We start from the raw sequence: 21517 nt of genomic DNA on the forward strand, positions 1-21517 counted from the left end.
ATGGCGCGAGACACACCACTACCAGCACCACCTGGAGTGGGAGTCCCCATGCCTAACCCACAGTGCCAGCAGGGACCCTGTCTTGACTAACGGATGCTCTCCAATAGGAAAGTATTCAGTGTAACTTGTTGGAGAATCACAACTGGGACACAAACGGCAACGGTTTGTTGACATTCGTCCGTGGCACTCCCTTCGAGTGGCTATGGGGCATGTGCTATACCTGAGAGCAGCAGTTCTCAACCTGTGGGTCATGACCCCTATGGGGGTGGAAGGTCCCTTTCACAGGGGTCACCCGATTCATAACAGAAGCGAAATGACAGTTATGAAGTAGCAATGAAAATAATTTGATGGTTGGGGGGTTGGTGATCACCACAACACCAGGAACTGTATGAATGGGTTACAGCATTAGGAAGGTTGAGAACCACTGCCTTAGAGACACCTCTAATAGCAGAACATTCTAGATGCTGTTTCGAGCAAAGACGTGAACTGCTTCAGTTTCCCAGGGGTGGCTGCTGCATTCAGTAAGGAAAGTCGAAGGCAGAAAACCAGGTGTTGTTGAGCCAGTTTCTACCCACAGGGATCCGTGTGTGCTGGAGTACAACTGTGCACTCAGAGTTGTTGATAGCTGGGAACTTTGGGAAATAAGTCGCCTCGTTTCCTTCAGATATGCCTCTGAGTGGACACATGCTCTCAACCTCCTTATTAGCTGAGCTTGTGACACAGAGCTTCCAATTATTGGCAGTCTAACACATTGGTGGCCTCGAGTGATGACATGTATTTACTCCGTTACTAGATGTATCAGTAAAGTTACTGTTTACAGCAAATAGGCAACATTAGAGGAGAAAAAATGGAAGGAAGAGAAGATGTGTTTTCAGCTGATAAAGAGACAATCAACCCGAACCATTTGTGGGATTCTGTCCCACAGAGACCTTGTAGCACAGGGTTGAGCTTCTCCGGAGGGTTTTCCAAGAGTGGAAATCTTTTCGGGAGCAGGCAGTTTCCGCTTTCTCCTATTGAACCACGAATGGAATTGAACCGGTAACCTTTACACTGCTCAACCCCTGTCTCCACTAGGGTTCCGGACACAGATAGTAGTGAGATGTCAGGAAAACGAGTCATTTAAGAAGGAGTAGAATCTCATTCCACTTGATTCTTGAGGCTGTGGGCTGGTGCTCACCAGGCTGACTGTGTTTCTCTGCAGGAGACAAGCCCTGTCCCTCACTCTTGCCCGCTTGCTCTGAGCCTGGCTCTGGTGGGGCCACCCACAGCCCCGTCCAGCACCTTCGTTCATTCCCACTTCTCTCCCTGGAAACCCACATGTAGGCCCCTGCTTCTTACTATTCTTTGCACAATTCTCTGAACTCCAGGAAACAACATGTGATCACATGCTGTCTGAGATAATTTCCTACATATTTTACATACAATGGAAAGCTTTCAAGGGCAGATGCCCGTTTCTAAGGCTCTGGGGTGCCCTACCGATCTGGGTTCACCACTGGGTGCTCAGGTGAGTGAGGGCTAAGAGGTCAAATAAATCAGGAAAGAAAGGCTGGCTTCTGCTCAGCCAGCAGTCTCGGGCCTTGGCTTCCCACTCGGTGATACCTCTGCGCTCCTGCCTTTCATGAGGTTGATGGATCTCCATTTCCATAAGGATGATGGCAGGAAATTAAAACCTGTCACCAATCCCTGCAACTTGAGCTATGTCCTTGATAAACATGGTTACAGTGCCTCAGGATTTTATTGAGCTAGAGCAGTGAGCACAGGGTGCCCCAGATGCTCCTTGGAATGAGGATGCAGGGGTGGGGCAGCAGCTGGCCACACGCTGGTGATTCCAGGGGTGAAACCTTCTTCCCCGGAGAGGGGACTTCGGGGGTGACAAGCATGGCATTTGAACAACAATTACACCAAGGCCACTTTCTTATTGATAATGGTACAGAATGGTAGCCTAAGGACCAATAAATATTAGTGGGAAAGGCAATGTTTACCGAGTCCTTAATTTCAAGCAACTGTGTTCCTATCTCGATAGTCATTCTCTGAATCTTTTCTCTCCACATATCTATGAGTTAGTATTCCACTTCTACAGACGAGCCAGTAACGTTCAGAAAAGCCGAGCAGCACATGCAAAGTCACACAGGACACTGTGGTGTTGTACTCACCAAATAAAGAATATTTGCCATTGTAGTACATATACCTTTGGGACACAGGAATTATAAGTGGGGTGGGGGGGGGGAGAATAGGTAAACTTTAAGATAGTTGAGTTGATAGTAGTCTCAGTCAGGGAGCCCTGATGGCACAGTGGTTGTGTGCTGGGCTGTTAACCACAGGTTAGCAGTTTGAAACCACCAGCCCCTCCCCAAGAGAAAGATGAGGCTCTCGTAGTTACAGGGTCAGAATCCCTCAGGCGCAGTTGTATCCTGCCCGGTGGAGCTGCTACGAGTCGGCATCGACTGGATGGCAGTGAGTTTGCGTCTCAGTCAGGAAACCAGCTCGATACTTATGACAGTAATGGAGTTTGCAATGGAACAAACGGAACCTCCACAAATAGTTCATTATACCACCTGTCAGTTTTGTTTTAGTTTTAGTTGATTGTTTAGACATGCATTGGTTTAATAGAGCCATGGTGCAGGTTCTTGAGGAGGGGTGAAGAGGATGTTTCTTCACTTGGGGTCCTGGAATTAGCAGAGTCAAGTCGACACTCCATCCCCAGAGTTCCTCCCCACCAGGATGCTCGGGCGCCTTCTGAAGATGTTCACGCAGATGCGCTGTGGTGCTCTGCCTTCCACAGGAATTGAAATTTCTAAGAGTAGTTGCCTTGGTGTACCTTGGCCTTTCCTGTTCCTGTCTCCAGCTTCATTTCCTCTCTCCATCTTTTAATTTCCTTCTGTGGCAGTGCCATCAGATGCAGAATCTGTGTACTCTGGCTCTCCTCTCCCTAAGTCTGCATCAAGGTTACTCCAGGTAATGTTACTTGCTGATTCTTTGTTTGCCAGTCCTCTATGCTGTTAGAGGTTCCCATATTGAAACAACAGATATTGCAAGTGCAGTGAATTATTTAATGTGGTTGTTCTAGTCTCTGTAGCTCCCAGAATACAACCTTTTCTTGATGAGTCTCCATAAGAGAAGGTGGGAGAAGATACTGGTTGGATTCAATTGTGTGTACTCCTTAACAGGAATCATTGTACTTGCCGGTGATCCCATGAGTTATGAAATGAGCCATGTCAGAAGCAGGAGGGAGGGTGATCTCACGACCAGCAAGGGAGAGGAGCCTGTCCTTTGGATCTCAAGATGCCTGTGCACTGGCCTGTCGAGATTCAGGAGATAGCTTTGTCTCCAGAGCTCAGCAGAAGAGCAGGAACAGCAGAATCCAGAGCCTGGAATTTAAACAGAAGGTGGACTGTCCGTCCCACAGAGAAAGTTAAGCTAAGTCCTTTGATGGGGTGCCTCTGGGCACTTAAGTGGGGAGTCACATTTGCTGACCCACAGAAGCAGAGTTGAGTCTCTTCAGCTTGAGGCTCACAGGGAGTTCTACCCCCTTTGGGCATTCATGAGAAGATCTAAAAGAGATCTGTACCATTGCTCTAGCAGAACCAGAGGCTGAGGGCCAGAGTCCTGCCTGCAGGAGTGACAGAAAAGGGTTGGTCCTGACTCAGCAATTGTCTCCTGAGCATTTCTCACCTGCTACCTTCCCCCAATCAATGCCACCATCATAAGCATTGCCTGTGGGTTCTGTGTGACGATTGCAATGGATCATTGAACTCAGCTAGAAAGGAGAGAGTGCTGTGAACGATGCCTTAATACACATAGAGTGATGGGATGGACAGGTGGTGTTGAAACTGGTAGATATATTGGGGGTACGGGCATGTCCTATTTTTTTCCATTAGATAATCAGCCTTGGCTATCAAAAGATACAGCTTCTGGGGTCTTAAAGGCTTGAAGATAAACAAGCGGCCATCTAGCTCAGAAGCAACAAAGCCCATATGGAAGAACACACCAGCCTGTGTGATCAAGAGCTTCTGAAGGGATAAGTTATCAGGAATCAAAGAACAAAAAATCATATCATTGGGAGCACACCTCCATGATTCATACGATCGCTGAGGACAAATGGGTGCATAAGCAAATGTGGTGAAGGAAGCTGATGGTGACCGGCTATCAAAAGGTATAGCGTCTGGGGTGTTAAAGGCTTGAAGGTAAACAAGCAGCCATCTAGCTCAGAAGCAACAAAGCCCACATGGATGAAGCACACCAGCCTGTGCAATCACAAGGTTTCGAAGAGATCAGGTATAAGGCATCATCAGAACAAAAATATCTTACCATAGTGAATGAAGGGGGAAGTGCAGAGTAGAGACCTAAAGGTCTCCACTGGAGATCCCCTTGCAGAGGGGTCTAGCGGAGGAGATGAGTCAGTCAGGGTACAATGTAGCACCGATGAAGAATAAAGCTTTCCTCCAGTTCCTAAATGCTTCCTCCCCCTCCACTCCCACCCACCAGAGGATGTACACTGGTGCAGATAGGAGCTAGAGGCACCGGAAACCCAGGGCACATGATACCTTCAGGACCAGGGGTGTGAGGGGCGATATTAGGAGGGTAGAGGGTGAGTGGGTTGGAAAGAGGGAACCGATTACAAGGATCTATACGTGACCTCCTCCCTGGGGGACAGACAACAGAAAAAGGGATATGTTGGACAGGGCAAGATATGACAAAATAACAATTTATAAATTATCAAAGGCTCATGAGGGAGGGGGGAGCGGGGAGGGAGGGGACAAAAAGAGAACCTGATGCCAAGGGCTTAAGTGGAGAGCAAATGCTTTGAAAATGATGAGGGCAATGAATGTACAGATGTGCTTTACACAATTGATGGATGTGTGGATTGTGATACGAGTTGTATGAGCCCCTAATAAAATGATTTTTAAAAATCAACCTTGGAAGACAGAGAGATCAGCTAAGGCCCTCAAGCCATCTTCTCCAGATACTCAGGGAGAGTGGCCGCCATATTTAGGTCAGAGCAAAGCTGACAGACTTTAAGGAAGGACCAAGGGAATGCATTTTAGTGGAATCAGTTACTTCTGGAATGAACCAGTGGACTAACTCTGGAGTTAGTTAACCTTGAATTCTCTGAAGCTAGGACACTAAGGGGTTCTGGTGAGGCTATGACTTAGGCATTGGATTGCTAGCTACTAAGTCAGCATTTCAAACCTACCAGCTACTCCTTGGGAGAGAGATGAGGCTGTTTGTTCACATAAAGATATACAGTCTTGCAAAGCATACTTTGGGCCTCTGCTAATCATTATCAACTAAATGGTATGATGGAATGAAATTTCTGAATATGGCTCTTCTACGCAGGTCTCTGTAACTCCCACCATCTGATTGAGTGGGCGTATGCAACCAGGGCATGTGTGACACTGAGAGGAGGTGGTTCCTTTTCATTCCTACTCCCATGGCTTTAAGGATGAGCCATTGTTAAAGTGGAGAGAGAAACATTTAAAGCAGAGAGAAATTTTTGAAGTAGCAACAGAGAGAGAACCTTGGAAAAGCATGTATAAAGATCTCTGTCTGAAGTGGCAGAGGCCACCGAGACCAGACATATCAGAGATTGTAAGATGGAGACTAGGAGGGGCAACATGGAGAGTATGGGGTAACTTCTCCTCAATTACCTGCCTTCCTGGCCCAGAGAGGCAAAGGCCAAGGAACCATGTGACTAGCAGCCAGAGAACCAAAGAGAGACTGGCCTACCACATGGCTGAGACTGATAACCAGAAAGAGCAAGCAACTTGGCTGCTGGTCAAGTTCAGTGACTACATCCTAACTGTTTACCACACTGACTTGTGGTAGCCTACTGCCTTCCTAAAACACCTTTATTCGTGAATAGTGTCTGTGAGCTCGGGGTGGCCATTGCAATGAATTGTTGAACCCAGCATACAGGTCTGTTCCAGGACAGGTAATGAAGGATGGAGCATGAAGACATGCCTGGACTCTTGCCTCATGGCAATGGGGAGGCCACAGGCCTCCACTACAGGCAATCACCTGGCCCTTCTAGCCATTTTTCACCTCCAAGGTCATCATTTACTGCCATGGCAGTGATGGGTTAGGACAGTGGCTTCCATTCACTAGATGCTCCCAATAGCCAGAGCCATCCCTGGTGTGCCCAGGACAACCCCATTTGTTTATCTACTTCTATAGATGCATCTACAAGGGCACTTTCTGGGATAGACACATACAGGCCAGAGGCTCACTGTTATTCTATTCAACAGGTTCTTAGTGAGTGTCGGATCTGCACCAAGCTGTGGGCAAGGTGATGGGAATCCATGGAATTCCTTTGAAGGAATCACACCATTGTTCCTGACTTTATCTCTGGAAAAACAAACTATGAGAAAGCTTATGAGGTAAGCTAGCAGAATATCTCCAAAAGTAATTCATCTTCCCATGAAGGAAATTTTCACAGTGGCCAAGAAAATTACATTCCTTTGGAAAAAATGGATTGGCCCATAAGTAAATATTAAAACTAAAGCATAAATATATACACACATGTACACATCTAGCCACATACATACATGAATACTGTGCATACATATATGTAAATCCCAGGTGCACATATGTGCTCGCACACATGCATGTTTATATATCTATGTGCATGTACACACATGTCTGTATGTGTAGATATATCTGTACATATATTCCCACATGTACAGCACAAGGAGACACACAAGTATATCCATATATAGATATATGCACTCATACCCACATACAAATGCACAAAGAAACACACACGTAGACACACACACATAGAGAAACACATATGCGTATACACAGGTTCTACAGAGCCATCTAGTCATATGCTCTGGTAGAAGCCTGTGTATTCTGCACAATGAGGAACTGCACCAACCCCAGTCTACACCGGGCACCTGTTGAACAGGTAAGTGAACCCCAGAAAGTGAAGCCTTAGAAGACACACTGTGGCTAGGGTTGCTCTAGGTCATTGTTCCACATGAATCAGTTCCATTGGTCCTGACATTTTTGCAGGGTTTCCTTTTGATCGTGATGAAATTATTCAGCTAAGAGATACCTAATGTGTATTTCAGAATGCAGCTGGCTAGGGAAGTGTTGTGAGTTAGAAGTGTGTTATTAAAACACACGTCTGAGGGAGATAATATTTCTGTTTGTGCATTTCAGTGGGCATGCATCATTTTGATCTCCTCCTAGTGTTAAGGTGATGATGAGGTTCCAGAACAAAATCCAGGTCACCAGAAGTGGTTTATACAGAGAAGCATCGAAGGGCAAGGAGAGTGAACATCAACACATAACATACACACAATCACACATAAGCATTCACACACATGAACAGACACCTCTCAGTCTGAGTATTCCCTGTGCTTCATGGATGTGAGTCCTTTAAGCATCCTAACATCCTTGCCAGTAGTTATTATCAGGATTCTTTTATAGATGAGGAAACTGGAAATACCCTTAACCAAATCACACAGCGAATAAGAGTCAGACCAGAAACTGCAGGCCAGGGCCTCTTTTGCCTTGTGTTCTGCCAACCACCAGAAAGGAGGTATTGCTTTGCAGGCTCTTGTTTTTATTTTTTGGGGGGGCAGAGTTTCCTCATGGAGCCTTCATGACATCACGCATAGCCCTTGGCAGTTTTGTTACCTATATTCAGGGATAAAATTGTAAAAAATTACTACAAAATGATAAAAAAAAAACACTAGGTTGGCATACAACCTAGTGGTTTGTGTAACCAGCTATGCCTCCAGGACCCTGCCAAGGTGACTTAAAACCTGACATTTGTATAGGTCTAATAGCTTCTATCATGTCTAAATTATCTTTGCCTCAACAGATTCATTGAGTCAAAATCGACATATCATACACTTCTTTCACAGTTCAGTCATAATTTAAATCCTTGCTGGGCCTTGGCTTCCTGTCTCCACTCCTCAGAAGCTGGGGTAGGTTCTGTGAAGAGTGTTCAATAACCACTTTGAATCAATGATGGTATTTCTTAATCAATGGAGAGATTTTAAGTGCAATTCCCTTAAATTGTCTTGAGAAAGTAGATTATTTTTTCCAGTAATTTTATATATTAGAATAGTAAAGAACAACAAGGGAACAAGTGATCCAAATCAGTGGTGAGGAGGGTGTAGGAGGCCTGGTAGGGTGTGATCAAGGGTAATGTAACCAAGAGGAATTACTGAAACCCTAATGAAGGCTGAACATGTTAGTGGGACAAGAGGAAAGTCAAAGGAAATAGAGGAAAGAGCTAGGAGACAAAGGCATTTATAGAGGTCTAAATAAAGGCATGTATATATGTAAATATATTTATATATGAGGATGGGGAAATAGATCTATGTGCATATATTTATAGATTTAGTATTGAGGTAGCAGATGGACATTGGGCCTCCACTCAAGTACTCTCTCAATGCACAAATACTTTGTTCTATTAAACTGGCATTCCATGATGCTCACCTTCCCGACACAATCACTGAAGACAAATGGGTGCAAAAGCAAATGTGGTGAAGAAAGCTGATGGTGCCTGGCTATCACAAGATATAGCATGTGTGGTCTTAAAGGCTTGAGGGTAAACAAGCGGCCATCTAGTTCAGAAGCAACAACGCCCACATGGAAGAAGCACACCAGCCTGTGCAATCATGAGGTGTTGAAGGGATCACATATCAGGCATCAGAACAAAAAAATCAAACATTGTGAATGAGGGGTGGGAGAGTGTGGAGTGGAGACCTAAATCCCATTTGTAGGCCACTTGACATCCCCTTACAGAAGGGTGTTAGGGAGGAGACTAGCCAGTCAGGATGTGATGTAGCAATGATGAAACATACACTTTTCCTCTAGTTCCTAAATGCTTCTTCCCCCCACCACTATCATGATCCCAAATTCTACCTTAAAAATCTGGCTAGACCAGAGGATGTACACTGGTACAGATAGAAACTGGAAACACAGGGAATTCAGAGCAGATGATTCCTTCAGGAACAGTGGTGAGATTGGCGATACCAGGAGGGTGGAGGGAGGGTGGGTTGGATAGGGGGAACCGATTACAAGGATCTACATATAGCCTCCTCCCTGGGGGACAGACAACAGAAAAGTGGGTGAAGGGAGACATTGGACAGTATAAAATATGACAAAATAATAATTTTTAAATTAGCAAGGGTTCATGAGGGAAGGGGGAGTGGGGAAGGAGTGGGAAAAAACGAGAAGCTGATGCCAGGCACTTGGGTAGAAAGCAGATGTTTATTTTTTTAACATTTTATTAGGGGCTCATACAACTCTTATCACAATCAATACATATACATACATCAATTGTATAAAGCACATCTGTACATTCTTTGCCCTAATCATTTTCAAAGCATTTGCTCTCCACTTAAGCCCTTTGCATCAGGTCCGCTTTTTTTCCCCTCCCTCAGATATTTTAAGAATGATGAGGACAATGAATGTACAAATGTGCTTTACACAATTGATGTATGTATGGATTGTGATAAGAGTTGTATGAGCTCCTAATAAAACTATATAAAATTATCTAATTTATTTAAATTATTTCCATAAACTTTTTTGAAGCTCTTGTGTTTAATTTTGAATAAATTAATCATCAGCTCAAGATGGACATTTTCATTATTTTTTAAACATAGCTCTCTTATAACCCTTGTTTTCTTAGGATTGTATCTGTAGAAAAAAATAAAAGGGCTATGTTAGAAAGAATATCATAGGAATCCCTAGAATCTGGTGCCCTACTATGCATTAAACACTTTGCACATCACTCTCTCATCTACACAATAACAGAAGGTGTCATCCATATTTTATAGATGAGGGAACTACAACCTGGAAAAGGTGAGGTTTTCCATCAAAGACACATCGTTAGAATGAGCTGGAGCTTGAACGCACACCCAGGAATGTCTAAATCTAAAAAAAAATGCCCATCAATTAAGATCCCTTACAGATGGCAAGCTTAGAGCACTTCGCCTCCAACTGTTAAGGAACTGGTGCCGTAGGACTTGTTATTCTGTTTTTAGATGGTCTCAAAGCTAACTGAAATCCAGCCACAAATACACCAAAACCCACTCCCCCCACCAAATTCTACACGAGGAGGCATAAAAATGCCCTATACATGTAAGGTACTACACAGAAGGTGAGAAGGTGATGTTAAAGTACATTGGAGCTGGAAGACTCAGGGAGATGAAGAAACAGAAGAACAAAGAGTCAGGATTGGAGAGCATCGTTTGGACCAGAGGACCTGTGCTGAGAACCTGAGTCCCAGAGGAAGACTGAAGAAAAGACCCAAGAGGCGCTCCGAGGAATTTTTGTCCTGCAGATGTTGAAAGGAGGCAAGAACCTGGCCCCAGAGCCAACAGAGAGAGAATGTCTTCTCTACAGCTGGCATCCTGCATTAGAACTTCAAGGCACCTACACTATGAGAGAATACATTTTTGTTTGTTCAAAGCCATGCCCCTGTGGCATATCTATTACAGCAGCACTAGATGACCAGGAGAACTAGTGCCAAGGTGCACGTGAACATGTCCACAGTGGGAAAGCCAAGCAGCTGATGGAGCCCATGCAGGGACTTGGGGAGAATTGCAGGTGAGGATGGGTCAGGGAGCTGTCGAGGGGACAGGGAACAGAGGACTGAGAACAGCAACCGTGGATTTGATGAGACATGGTTTTGCCTTCCCTGGGGGGGAGGGAGTACAGATTTTACATGGCCATTCCCCCCCACATCCATCTGCTTTATGGAAATTAATATTTAAAAGACTATTCTTACCTTGACATGATAAGTAAAAAGAGAGGTCTGTAGAAAGGAGGAGTCAGTTGACTAGGGAGCCATGTGTCTGTCTTACTGAGCCCTCTCAGTAAGTGGGCCCTCTCCCCTCCCAATGACCCATCTTCTCTAAAATCTGTCTACTGATGGTGCTGGTGGCTCTTGATCCCGGCGGTGGCATTGTGAGTGTGGGTAGTGAGCAATGAGAGCAACAAGCATCTGAGACAGAAACACACACACACACACACACACACACACACACACACACACACACACTCCGGGAAGGTAAATGATTGTACACAGAACATTTATCTCTGAGGTTGTTCCCCAGCAAAACCAATTACTGGCCTTTTCCTTGTGAACGTGCACCGAGTATCAACTTGTTGGGGGTTGGAGCACACCGATGGTGTGATGCCTCTCTGTGATATTCATGAGTCTGCTGAGCAGTCTGAAGCTAAGGATTTCGGCTACTGAGGCTTGTGGGGAGGCGACAAAGCCACGCACATTTAAGAACTGCTCTAAGGAGGAAGGTGTTAAGGGGCACATTCACAAAGTATGCACTAGGGGACTGAAGGTTGAGGTTGGAGTCAGCCTGAGAGAGAAGGGAGAACTGATCACAGGAATAGAAGACCTGCTAAGGGCAAATCTAATCTCTTCTAAGGAGACCCGCAGGTCTCTCTACTGAGGTCCTGGGTATATGGGAGCCACCTAGCCACAACCTACCACCCTTAGTTGGGATGCAGAGCCAGATGATGTGTCACTGAGCAGTAAAGCCATCCCCAGGTCTACCAGGAGGGATGTGTTCACAAAGTACACTCATTAACCAGTATAAGGCTTCATGTCAAGAGCCTTCTCTTAGAGATGAAGACACGCATGGAAGCTGAGCTGGCCCTGTGACTTCATTGTGCTATTTTGAAGTGTCAATCCCTATACCTGTCCCACATGTCCAGAATCTGGCATTGATGTGTGGTCCCCGCCTCTGTTCACTACTACCCACCTCTATGCAGAGACATGCAGAGGAAGGTCTTTCTTCCAGCCTGTCCAGACCTGCTGTCTACGATTGTGTAATTTCTTTACTATACAGTAGTATCAAGCAAAGGGTGTAGGAGACTATTAGGCCTTCCATTGAAAAGCCGCCCATCCAGAGGGCGTACCATCTTTTCATATACTCTGAGAAACCCTGGAGACCTGGGCGGACCTTGCTTCTTCACTCTCTTCTCTTCTTTGAGCACAGGGTGAACCGAAGGCCTGGCCCTGTAGCATATGCTGGCTGGGCAGCAGCAGATGGGAAGCGAGAGCTGGACCGGGTTGGAGAGCACATGCCAGTGGGGTGCACAGAGAGTCCAACCCTGCTGCCCCCAGGGGTGAAATCAAAGGTGCCTCTCTTCCCACCAACACCAGAGGGCTCGTTCATTCACCCTTTGATTCAATGAACCCAATCTCTCCTGTAATCAAGAGGACCTCTGCAACTCACATGCCTTCTGGTAGCAATTCAACTGGTAGAATTGCAGAATTGTGTTAGAACGAAAAAGGATCTCCAGATCTCTGCCCTGGGAGTTACAAACGAGTCACTTGTGAGTACACCTATTTGCCCTTCAGCATATCTATTTGCTATTTATTTATTTATCTATTTATTATTTATTTATTTGTTTGTTTGTGTTTCCCAGGTTCCCACTGCCCCTGCCATTCGACATATCCTACATCAGAATGAAAGTACTTGAACGTGTGTCCCTTGGTCAGGTTTATTGCTCTTGTTTGGCTGATGAGAGAAATAGAGGCTCTGAAAGGGGAGATTTTGTAACGGGTACATATCACCAAGGATAGGAAATGGTAACATTTCAAACTAGAGCCTGAAGTCCACCACAGTTCAGTGTGATGCCCTTCATTTAGAAATGCTTCCCACGTCTCGAAGCAATGAGGTTGCTGTTAATGAATTTCTGGTCAGGTGCAATATGATCTTCCTCTCAATAACCCTCAGGGGTCAGAAGGAATCAATTCAGGGTGCTTTCTTTCCCTTCCCAGAGGAGCTAGCAGAATGAGCATAACCTCCGCCTCTCGTCTCTCATCTTCTATGTCCATAGGGGATGGGGTGAAGGAACGAAGGGAGGAATGGATGCTATGTGGGCAATCAGCAAGGATCTGAGCAAGTAGGCTGATTTGTGAGAGACTTTGCAAAAGAGAACCCAGCTAATCTCTCCCAAACACGCGGGCCACAGCAGCTTTGAAGTCATAAAAAAGGTGGCGTTGCAGGGTGCTGACTTCATGGTCACTGGGTGTGCAGCAAGGGATTAGTGCTACAGCGAGTGTGATGTCAGAGCAGGTGCAATTCACAGTCGGGGTTCATCACAGGAGATTAGGCACATACTATGATTCCCTTAAGGTCAGTCCCTGGGAATCCTGTGACTGAAGTTCATTATATCAGTGATTTTTTTGGAAAGCCCCCTGTATCCAAAAATAAACTCAACATCTTAGAAGTCATTTTCTAATGGTGGAATTCCAAGGGAAAAGAAAAGGGTCAGAGATCTTTTAAGGAGAGGGCTTAACGACTGTGAAGCAATTGTATTAAAAAACAATAGACCAAAAAAAAAACAATAGACATTTTCCACAAACTCTTTGAAGCCCCCTCATGTCACCCCCTCAGATGATCTTTACTCATAAAATACTACCCACCGGACATACAGACATCGTGTTGTCCCAGGACTCAGGGAGAAACACTAAAATAACTAATCTTTAGTAAATGGGGGGAAAAAGTGAGAAAAGCAAAAATATGCCCTGGGCACATAATCAACTGCCTCCTCGTCCAAACCATGTGGATATCGGCGTGCTGAGTCACTGGGCAACAGTGGTGCCATCAACATATCCCATAATCAACTGCCTCATCCTCCAAACCGTGTGGATATCGGCGTGCTGTGTCACTCATCAACCGCCTCATACTCCATGTTGAACGGATATTTCATTGTCTGACTTGTCAGAGACTGTCCTAATATGCAAGGTGATGGGGAGCAGGTCTGCTTTGACACCCATAACTACATTCATGTAGGCCCAGCTGCTTCATGGATGAGAATGGTGGATGATGGTGGTGTCATCAGGGATCTGTAAGGGATCATACCAGGCGACACCAAAATAACAAAATAGCCATCTATACGGTTTTTAAAAAGTGGTTCAGCGGGCATTCATTATTTCTCGTGTAAATAACCCTCCAGCTAATTACTGCTTCCATTGCACTACTGATAACATTGTAACTAATTATGTTGTAATTCGCTGTAGAAAGAGTCTTCAAAACAATACCTTATTTGTATTCAAAGAATCTAAGAAATATTACATTAAAGCAATTCACAACTATATTTATCTTAATTCTTTACAATTAGAATTGATCATAAATGCTAGTAAGGATTCTGTATGACTTCGCTAGGAGGAGGTCCTTGTTGGGGGTGATCGGCTTTTGATAACCTGAGCTACTGCACTGGCGACGCCAATGCTAGGGACATCGCTGAAGGATGATGGAGTGGGTCCACCAGGCAGAGCCAGTGGGAGGCCCCAACTCTTTGAAATTCAAACAGAGGGATGTATGTCACGATTTTGCTCTGGCTGGGGTCTCTGCTTCCCAAAGGGTCTTTGTTCTGAAGAAGTTGCTGAAGTACAAGACTATTCGTTGAGGCAGCATAACACAGTGGCCAGCGGAGCAGAAAAGTTACCACAGAAAAACAAGCTGCTGACATTAATTCAGATCCTCTGTCATTTACCTATTGGGGCTCAGGTTATTTATACATTTGTTTGCATGCACTAAAATCGAATCTGTGTTTGGAGAAAAGGAAAACAGTAGAAGTAAAAGGAGGAGAAGACTCTCGCTGATTGAGTGTGCTAGCCCTGAAACAGAAGCCTTCCAATGTGACTTCGCGTTTAAATTCAAACCTAATGGTGTGGGAGTGGGACTCAGGGCAGAAGTAGAAGCAGTTGAGCCTGTGAATCCATCCTTTAATTCTGTCCATATCTTCTCTTCCTCCACACAGAGCTGTGCCAATTGCTCCAGTGCATAAGAAAGGTGGTGGATAGCCTTGTTCATGAAATTGGAGCAATGTCTGGAATTAGTGCCTTTCTATCAATGTCATTCTCTTAAGTGGTGAGGATTTCAGTTTTAGATGGACACCATGCAGGGCCAAAGATCAGATACATCCATGTTAGGTAGGGGTACTGAGACAGTTCAAGAAAGATCTGATTCTTTAGGACTTTTGGATTTCCTGATCTCATAATTCTCAGGTGGATTTGTTTAAGGATGGGAGCTTTGATGTTCATTGCCACTCTTAACGAGCTGTGTTATAGGGGAGAAATTGCTTCTTGTCTCTGACGCCAAAGTTTCAAGTGGTGCCTGGTCTATAATCAACGTTCAGCGTGACCTGTCATGGTTGTTTTTACTGTGAACTCCCAGTTCCAGTTCAGGCTCCCCAGCCTCAGCATCAGCGCACCTCCCTTTGGCCTCCTCATAATCACTCCGTACATCTAGGCAACACATCTACCCCCATAACCCGCTCCCTCCTACTTGCTGCTCCCTCCTACTTGCGCTCCCCTTCCTGAGCCCATGTCACTCAAAGCATCGTACCACCCCCAAAGGATACCGTGAATGTGGAACCCGAAGATCACCCACTTCGTGGTTCCTGGAGCCATCATGACCTCCTCTTCTTCACAATCTTATTCTGGTTCCAGCCTAACAGTATTAAAAAAATAAAAATACCCACCCCCCCCCAAGTCAATTCTGACTCAAAATGACCCTACATAGGGTTTCTGAAGCTTTGCACTTCTCCAGAGCAGAATGCTTCATCTTTCTGTGTGGGAACATAGTTTGAACTATGGACCTTGCGGTTAGCAGCCCAACACATAACCCGCGATGCCACTAGGGCTCCATAACAATATCTAGTTCGTGGTAATGACATAGGATTAATGTATGCGCTTCCTACAGGCTATTCTACAAATGCCCGCGTGTTAAGAACAGTAAAACCAATACGCTGCTTATGAGCGCTGTGAAATGCATCGGCCTTCGCCAGACCGGAGAACAGATGGAAGATGAGAACACAATTTGCTCTAAAGAATGCAGGTTCATAAAAAGAGAATGGCGCCTTTTGACCTCTGATCAAGCAGCTATTTCTGAGAGTAATGCTCCGTAGACGGTTTCTTCCAGTTGTCACCTTGCCTGGTCGAAAAGGGCTCATGTTGAACTGTCGAATGTTCAGGGGGGGGTCACTCAGAATTGACTCACATGCGAGGAATTTTCCATGTGAGTGCCACATGCTTGTAGTGTCACTTCTAGTGTCACTACTCTCTCTGTCTACATAGCTGAGGAGCACAATGGCCCAGCCACAGAATGGGCACCACGGGGCTATGTCATAACCTTTCCCTCTGCACCATGGTATTGCCTGCCATGCAAGCCGATTGTGGTTCACAACACTGGACCATTTGTGCACTGTGCCCAGGGCCCACTCCTTAGGTTCAGATGTCGTGTCTGAATGACGTTGAGCCTCTCACTAAATTCCAGGACTCCTAACCAGCTCATGTCACTCCCGTGTCTACTAAATCCCTCTCGTCTGAGGTCTGGCTCACACTCCAGTGCTCCTTCTCCGATGCCAGAGACTTGTCCTTCATATGCACATAGTCCTAGCGATGCTTGCCGATATGTCCCAGTGCTTCTGATTGTGTTTCAATAACCCACACAGCTAACCCTTAGTGCTAAAGCTGTCATTGCAATTCCAATCCAGTCCAGATTGTCTGCCCAGATAAAATCGAATCTCAGTCCTCTTCCTTACTGACGTGGAAGGACAGAGGAACTCATAATCACCATGATCAAGTAAACAGAGACCCTCCGGAAAATCACAAATCTTATTTGAGCGTCTTGTTTTCAGAGAGCTGTTTTACATGACCTCTCAAAAACAAAAACAAAAAACAACAAAACATGCATTGACTCAGCAATTATAACCCCCCAAATCAAACTGCCACTCAGTCAGTGCTGACTCATTGCAACCCTATGGGACAGGACTGCAGCACCCTTGTGAGGTTTCGAGACGGTCATGGTTACTGGAGTAGAAAGTGCCATCTTTCTCGGGCTTGGGGTTGTGAACCGCTGACCTTGAGGCTCGGAGCCCAATGTGTAACCACCACGTCAACAAGGCTCTTCCCAATCACTGTTCTAAAGATATTCTCTAGACGCAGGTGACCCATATTTTATGATAGCAAAGTACTGAGAGCAAACCCAAAGTTCATGATTGTGAGACTGGCGGAATACAGGATCACAGTGTCTTGTGGAGGATTCCCCAGCCATTGGCACAATCGGTAAGCATGGAAAAAAGTCTCTGCCCAAAGTCACATGATTAGAAGTGACTGTTGGAAGAACAGAGGCAGGTAGGGCCTTGTAGGGAAACCTTGTCTGTGTATACCTTTTGTACCATTTTTGCTTTTCCTTTATATTGCTCAAATTTTTCTCTTATTTAACAAAATCAGCAAAAATTACCTAGTGGATATAAAAACATTTAAATAAATGTGTACCTCTAGGCACTTTAGAAATCCTAATAAATTGATGTTAGAAAAACTGAAGCAGGCCATTGTAGAAGCCATTGAAAATAAAGGTATTCAGTCACAATTTTACCACCCACTGATTACATTGTGTCATTTGCCTGTTCAACCTTTTCGTTACGCATATTTTTAAACTGCATATTTCAAAATATTCAAATGACGTGGTTTTTTTTCCAGCGAAAATAAGACCACATTGTAAACAGTGATGTCCACCTTAAAAGGATAGCTTCTGCCTACACTAAATATTATTTGGCAACACAATTTTAATGATTTCAGAGTATTCCATATTTTAAGTAGCTTATTTCATCAGCCCTTAGTTGTGAAATATTTAAATTTTTTTCCTTAATTCATTTTTTTTAAGTAATATCTGCATTTGAACTCCACCCTTTTTCCCCAGGATAAAACCCTCCATGTGGATATGCTGGTAAAGAAGTATTTTGATGACTATTACAATACATTCTCAAGAACCCCAAATTCTATTGAGTTACGCACCCACCAAGTGCTGACGTGGTGAAAATGGCTGCTAACTGAAAGACTGGCTGTTCAAGTCAACCCCAAATCACCTCAGGAGAAAGGCCTGGCTCTACTGCTGAAATAAATCAGCCGTTAAGCACAACATGGAGCATCGTTCTACTGTAAGAAAGAGAGGGCTGTGATAAGTTGCAGTCAATATCATGGTGACTCGATTTTTGTTTACTCACCCACAGGCAGCAAATGAGACTTTTCATTCACCCTCACTCACTTTAATAGAATAATGGATCCTGGTAGGAATCATAACAATTCTGGAAGCAATTAATTGCATTTATTTGGCTTTGTGCTTTAAACAATAAAATAATATCTCCTGCTTACCACTAGAAGTACCATATGCGCTGGAAAAGCAGTTAGGAAGGGATTCATTTTTAAAAAACATTTTATTGGGGGCTCATACAACTCTTATCACAATCCATACTTACATCCATTGTGTCAAGCACATTTGTACATTTGTTGCCCTCACCAGTCTCAAAACATTTGCTTTCTACTTGAGCCCTTGGTATCAGCTCCTCATTTCCCCTCACTCTCCCCACCCATGAACCCTTGATAATTTATAAATTATTATTTTTTCATGTCTTACATTGTCCAATGTCTCCCCTCACCCACTTTTCTGTTGTCCATCCCCCAGGGAGGGGTTTATATATAGGTCCTTGAAATTGGTTCCCCCTTTCCACCCCACCTTCCCTCTACCCTCCCAGTACTGCCACTCTCACCACTGGTCCTGAAGGAGTCCTCTATCCTGGATTCCCTGTGTTTCCAGTTCCTATCTGTACCAGTGTACATCCTCTGGTCTAGTTGGTTATGTAAGGTAGAATTTGGTCATGATGGTGGGGGCGAAGGGGGAAGTATGTGGATTCTTGATGATGCATAGTGCTCAATTGTTAATTGAAAGTCCAGTGGTTCAAACCTACCAGCCACTCTCTGGGGAAAGATATGGTAGTCTGCTTCTATAAAGCTGATAGCGTTGAAAACCCCATGGGGCAATTCTACTCTGTTCTATAGAGTCACTGGGAGTCAGAATTATTTAATGGAAAAAGAGGTATTTATTGTGAGAAAAGACTTTTGCTGTCATTTATTCAATCAATATTCATCCCTAGACTTTGTTCTCGGCGCTGAGAACTTTGCAGGGAGAAAAATTGGCAAGACTCAAACTAAGCAATTAGGATCTGTTAAAAAGGAATGAAGACTGAATACATCCAAATAGAGGGCTGCTTAGAATGGATGCTCTGGGATGCTTCTTTGAAGAGATTACAAGAAGAGTTCAGACATGTAAAAAGAAAGAGGAGACAGGACAAGAAAAGGTGTTGCATTTACAAAAAGTGCTTGATTTGGTGCTTCAGCAATAAGGTCACTGAGACTATAGGTAAGTGAGCAGGTTAGACAATAATTGAAGATAAAGTTGATATGCTGGGCAGGATACCACTATATGGGGCTTGTAGCTCAGGGTAAGGAGTATGGATTTGGGGTATAATATAATGAGCAAACATTGGCTGGTTTTAAATAATGTAGTGCTACACTATTAATACTGGTTTTAAAAGATCTCCAAAGTTGCTTGGCAGGGAATAGTTTGTAGGAGGTCAGCAGTGAAATGGAAGATGTGTGACTTAGCAAAGATAGTCTAGTTTGCATTGAGGTGATGATGATGGAGTAGGACAGGGGAGAAGAAGAAAGTAAAGAGGTTCAAGGTAAAAGTAATGGAATGTGATGACATGCAGAATGTGCGAATTGGGAGAAAAGGACACCCCAGGGAACATCTGTGTGTTTGTTCAGAAGTTTTATCAAGTAGCTATTTCCCTAAATGGAGAATATTGTGAGAATAAAGTTTGACAGTGGATTTAGTGTGCAGAATTCTTATTGGGGCATGCGAGGTTCTCGTGGGGATTCTTGCCAAAATAGGTGGGGATTAAGCTGAGACAGATTTATCTCTGAAGTGATGGCGATCAGTCGCCATAAAGCGTCCAGGTCAAGATAAGATCATGAAGAAAGGGAGTGAGATAGAGGAGAGAGGAGGGGTGAGAAAGGTGTGGAGGGAAGGAAATATAAGGGAGCCTCAAGCCTATGCCCTGCACTATGATTTTGAACGGAGGAAGAGAGGAAAAGGAGCATCCAGGGACGTAGGAGGATCATGGGAAAGTATGACACCACAGAGTCAGTAGTGTTTCAAGAAAGAGGAGGTGACCAAGTGCCTGCTGGGCTTCTGTCAGTGCCACGTGCTTGTACAAGAACACAGGTTGTTGGCCGCATCAAAGGGGGATGCTGTTGGTCAGCTCAGAAAAGTCAGGGGGATGGGTGGTCAGAAAGCTAAAATTATATATCAGATTTGGAAAGAGATATCATCTTGGAGCCATTGGCACTTTCAACAGTCATCTGAGGGATTGTGCTTGTCCATGTGACATTTTTCTACATGAACTTTTATTTTAAAATATAACGCATGCATATGCATGAAAGCACAGGCTTAATTAAATGAGTAGAAGCCAACAATGACCAACACTGACACAGGTCACAATACAGAGATTACCAGCACCTATAATATTTTCCAGATACTTTACATTTCCAGATACTATAATATTTCCAGATACTTTCCACTTGAAAGTAACCAGTGGAGATTAGTCACTGGTAACCTCCAGACTTGGTGATCCATGCTTTCTTTGTGCCTCTTATGAAAACATTATATCCTTTAAGCAATACTAAAGACTAAACTATACAACAGTTTAATGTCATTTCATCTTAAGCGTTTCACAAAACAATCATAAGCTCCATATTTCCATGTATGACTTCTTTACCTCAATGTTACATTGTGGGTAGTATTCATCTTGCTGTGGACAGTGGTGACTTAATCCCTTTCATTGTATAATTTTCACTTGCACAAATATACCACATTTATACATTAGTGATTGTGCTAACTTCAGTTTAAGGTAAATTTGAGCAAGTCTACAATAAGTATTCTTGAACAAGTATATAATGTTCTTGTACAGGTATGAATTTCCATAAGGCAGGTATATCTTGAACTTCAGGAAATAGTAGAAAACTGTTTTCCAATGTTAGTTTACTAATTTCCACTCCCATCAGCAACATTTGAGAATTTCTCTTACTCTACAGCATTACGATTGTGGATAATGGTAGGGTATTCTAAAGGACAGGCCAGGGGTGTGCAAACCTGCTTTATTGTAGCTTTAGTTCCATTTCCTAGCCTCTAATTTTTATTTATTGGCCATTTAAATTTTATTGTGGGGAGATGGATCGGAAAATCTTGACTCATTCTTTGTCATTAAAAATTTGGACTCTGGAACACATGCTGGGTCACAAGTTGAACCTGAGTAAATTCAAGAACATAGAGATTATACAGATGTCTCTCTCCGACCACTGTGCCATAAGCCTGGAAATCAACAAAAGGACGATGAAGAAAACAAGGGCGAACAATTGGAGAATGAATAACCCCATTGCAAAAGGAGTGGATACTGGCGCAGATCAGAAATGAAATCAGGAAGTTTCTAGAAACCAATGAGAATGAACATACGATGCACCATAACATTTGTGACACAGCAAAGGCATTTATCAGAAGAAGGCTGATAACACTACATGCACATGTGAAAAAGGAAGAGAGACTTATGGTTGATATGCTGGTACAAAACGTACACCAATTAGAGCAGAGTCAACAGAACAATCCTACTAATAGCA

This window comes from Tenrec ecaudatus, chromosome 9, assembly GCF_050624435.1.
Source record: "Tenrec ecaudatus isolate mTenEca1 chromosome 9, mTenEca1.hap1, whole genome shotgun sequence".
NCBI lineage: Eukaryota > Metazoa > Chordata > Mammalia > Afrosoricida > Tenrecidae > Tenrec > Tenrec ecaudatus.